This window comes from Lepisosteus platostomus, chromosome 6 (assembly GCF_059453375.1).
Source record: "Lepisosteus platostomus isolate fLepPlt1 chromosome 6, fLepPlt1.hap1, whole genome shotgun sequence".
Classification (NCBI taxonomy): Eukaryota; Metazoa; Chordata; class Actinopteri; order Semionotiformes; family Lepisosteidae; genus Lepisosteus; species Lepisosteus platostomus.
The window spans coordinates 5,795,175-5,799,441 of NC_142616.1; the positions used below are offsets into that span (position 1 = coordinate 5,795,175).

Below are 4,267 nucleotides of genomic sequence, written 5' to 3' on the forward strand. Positions count from 1 at the left end.
CCACTGTGGATATCCAGTATCTGATAGTGTTCAGTACAGTGACACTCCCACTGTGGATATATCTGATAGTGTCTGCTCCACTTGGTCATGTTCAATACAGTGACACTCCCACTGTGGATATATCTGATAGTGTCTCCTCCACTTGGTCATGTTCAATACAGTGACACTTCCACAGTGGATATATCTGATAGTGTTCAATACAGTGACACTCCCACTGTGGATATATCTGATAGTGTTCAATACAGTGACACGCCCACTGTGGATATACAGTATCTGATAGTGTCTCCTCCACTTGGTCATGTTCAATACAGTGACACTCCCACTGTAGATATATCTTGAAGATTTTTCTCTGAAGTTTTTCCTCGGGTCCTTTATCCTCAGGTGTAGCTGTGTCTTATAGTTGGTCTTCAGTTTTTCAGATGTTTGCGTTGTTGATTACTTTTTTCCCCCAATGACAATTATTTGCTAAACTTAGCTATCGTTTAGGAGGAATTTCCTGGTCTACAGAGATCTGCATGGAGTACTAACACAGAAGACATGATGAATGGATTAATACCCTCATCATGTCCTTTTTAAAATGTATTTAATGTTAGCATGCCCAAAGGGGTTGGCCAACCAGTTGACCTTGGACCCCTAGAGGGGTCTCTCCTTCCTAAGGGGTTTTCGGTTCCTCTCCTCCGTTGTCTTCTATTCTGTATTGACAAAATGTATCGTCAACTGCATTGTTAAGCGCCTTGGGGCAACCTTGTTGTGAAAGGTTCTATATAAAAATAAATTGAATTGAATAAACTATTTGTTCAGTTCCAGAAAATAGTCTCAAAGAAATTAGGAGCTCATCGTCTGTGCTACCTCTCTCTGTAAACTAAAGGGCAATAAACCCCCTGTTGTGGAAACAGTCTCCCGTCTCCAGCCTCCTCCTCCTCACGCCCACTGTTCTCACTGTTGAGCTCCTGAGCCCAGGGTCCAGGGCTGTGCTAACACTGCGCTGTTAGTATTCTCACCTCATTGTTCTTACATCACGCCTTTAGAAGACTCGTGGCAAAAAGTTGCTTCTTTCTACCTTTCAGAGCATTATTAACCTTTACTTGCTCCCCCCGAAAAAAAGAGCTGTAGCCACTCAATTACATCCATAAAATGACTTGGCAACATAATTATTACCAACACGTAACCGTTTACAGGATGACCAATGTAATTAGTGACAGGCCCTAGCTACACGTTACCATTAAATAATCCATATTCTTATTGGAAGACGACATCAATGAATACTGTATATTAATGTGTTTAATTTTTATTTTAGTGGTATTCATTGACGAGCAAGATATTCTAAGGCAGGGTGCCATGGCAGTGCAGTGGCTTGTATGACTGCTGTACAGGACAGAGTTCGATTGAGGAGCAATTGGGATGGGTTTGGGATATTCCTCCCCAACTTTGTAGGGGTTTCCCCTGGGTGCTCCTGGGTGCTGGTAGGTTAATTGACATCTGGATAAATTGAGCAGGGTGGAAGTGTCTGTGCATATTGGCGCAGGGCATCCTGTGCCTGCCCTCTGCTCCTTGTTTGCCAGAATAGGTGCTGGCTCTCCCCCCGACATCCTGAATTGGATGGAGAGATGGAAAATAGATTGATAGATTCATTCTGAAGCATTTTGTGGGGCAACCGTTCTGGCACGACAGGCTGTGACAAATCAAAAGAAAGTTAGTGGTCTTGCGTGCCTGTTAGCCCTTGTTTTCTACTGATTATTTACAGATCACCCTCACAAACGCCAGGCCTGGAACTGTCTGGACTGAGCGTGCAGGAGTCTTTGTTTATTCATTCTGCTGGAGTGAGTTCAAGGGCAGCGCCACTTTCAGTTTCGATCTGGAGGTGGGGGCGATAGACTGGTTCAGCCAGGGGCTGGCAAGAAGAAAGCTGCAGGGCTGAGATATCAGTCTCCGGGCTGTGTCTCCCCCTGATACGTCTTCTCTTCCCCTCTACGGAGCCTCATGGCCAGTGGCCCTTACTGACTGCAGGAGGGGTTGTGCATTGAGAGACGGGAGAGATCTGGATTCACTGGAGATCCAGGACAGCAGGGGCAGGTCAGCATTGTCGTCGATATGGACAAAACTAAGAATGGAGCTCTGAACTAATTGACTCTGTAATGAGAGAACTTTAAAAGTTACTTTGGTGATAGGAGTATTAAAGAAAGGAACTGAAGGAGAGTTGGGGTCTCTCAATAGAAGTTTCTTAAACCTAAAATGAACAGTTGTTAGCTTTATTGGCTTACCTACTCATTTGTGCTCGAAGGCAAGTATCCTATCTCTATGAGATAAACAGTATATCTGATCTCCTTTACTAACACCATGCTGGTAAATGTCTGTAGTAATAGAACAGAGGATGCAGGATTCATTTCCTTTATTTGACTGAAGTGTGTTCAAGGTCAGTGCCATTTTTAGTTTCAGGCTGAAGGTGGGTGTGTAGACTGGTTCAGTAGGGAAATAATAAGAAATGTTATTTTATATAGTGCCTTTTTAAAGGTGACTTCTCAAAGCGCTTAAGAAACTAAGGAAAGGGAGAACTAAGAATACAGGAGAGCTCCAAGTAGACTCATAGAGCAAAACTCTCTACCAGAGCCCAGAACATTATCAGAGCAAAGCTTAAGAAGCCTGAAACACCTGAGGCCTGAACGGGACTGAAGATGCTCAATGGTAAGATAGAGATCAGGTAAATTGATTTAGTGAACTGTAAGAGGACTGCCCGAGACTGAATTATTGTATCATCTGTGTTGGCTGAGCTGTAGAGCAGTGCATGAGAGATGCTTTTCCCTCTAGGATTCTCACTGGGACCTTGCCTGTCTGTTCCAGAGATGAAGTTGGAGTCGGGATGGATCCTAGTGCTTCTGCTGTGTGTCCTCCAGGTCTCTGTCTTAAGATCAGGTACAGCAAGAAAATGAAAACGTTACCAACAGTAAACGCAGCAATAGAATGCAACACAACAAGTTGATCAAGATGAGATCATCAGCCAACAGCCAACTGTCAGGGACATACCTACAGTATACAGCTGTTCTGATCAGTGTGAACCTCATTGTCAGATCCAGAGGATCCTGCAGGGGGTCAAAGTTTCAAATGCTTTGCAGGTGGAAGTGTTACAGGAGCCCATCTGTGGTTCCCATGGTGATTCACAATTGACCGTACATTGCAAAGACATTCTAGATTCTAAAAGATTGATGGAGAAGGACTTCAAATTCCCCAGCCAGCATGGCATTTAGAGGGATTGATGATGATCTATAGACCCATGAGCTGGATCTTGAATGAATTAACAGGCCCACAAGACATCTTAGACCCATGTCACTGAGTCTTGAAATGGGAGCAGAGATGTGTTACTGGGAGAAGGAAGAGAGCACTTCTGATTTATTTCCTGTTTATGTTTAAGAAGTCATGTAAGGGGCCCTGAGTTTAATTCCTGGGATGTTGTGTGTGAGGATTGTGTATGTTGTCCCCATGTTATTGTGGGTTTGCTCTGGGTGCTACACTATTAGATTAAATACCTATGATGGTAGCCGGTTCATTGTCTTGTGAGAGAATTGGCCCTGGTGTGTCTGTGTCTCTATCTCTGTGTGTGTGCCCTGTTATGGACTGGTTTCCACATCAAGAGTGCACCCTGCCTTGTGCCCATTGCATGTTGGGATAGGCTCTGGCTCCCCTATAACCCTCTGTTTATTGAAGTGTTTTGAAGATGGAGTGATGGATACATCGTGTATTTTATTTCTCTTCCCAGAGATGTTCCAGGTTCTGGGCCCGGCGGGTCCTGTTGTTGCTACTGTTGGTGAACACACTGTCCTGCCCTGTTACCTCTCGCCCAGCATCAGTGTGCTGGATCTGGAGATCAGGTGGTTTAGAGAGGACTTCTCAAAACCCCTGTTTTTATACCTGAACCAAAGGCCTAGATTACAAAATCAGAATCCATTCTACAAGGGGAGGACTGATCTCTTCCCAGAGGAATTCCCGAGAGGCAACGCATCTCTATTCCTGAAGGGCGTGTGAGGAACCGATGATGGCCAGTACACGTGCATGGTTTAATCAACAAACTGGTACGAGGAAGCTGTGATTGACGTGGCTGTGAGGGGTAAGTCTATCACTGCCTGGTTTTCTATAGTGTGGTGCTGTTACTGCAATGAGCAACACAAACTAGTGACCAATAACAATTATGATGTATGAAGTCTAAGCATGAGGCTATTTGTTTTTCCCATTAATTCTGAGTTCCCCTGTTCCTGTGCTAATTTCTCATAGGTGT

The 4,267-nt window shown here is 44.4% G+C and overlaps 1 long non-coding RNA gene across 2 annotated transcripts; it reads left to right on the top strand.

Moving 5' to 3' along the window:
* The first annotated feature begins 2,079 nt into the window (after positions 1-2,079).
* On the top strand, positions 2,080-4,095 carry LOC148659749 (uncharacterized). 2 transcript variants are annotated; one of them, XR_015939314.1, is made up of 3 exons: positions 2,080-2,281; positions 2,806-2,910; positions 3,915-4,095. It is a non-coding gene; the product is annotated as an uncharacterized LOC148659749 (long non-coding RNA). The 2 variants fall into 2 exon arrangements; XR_015939315.1 differs by lacking the exon at positions 2,080-2,281 and adding an exon at positions 2,291-2,682 and having other exon boundaries at positions 2,839-2,910.
* Positions 4,096-4,267: the final 172 nt, after the last annotated feature.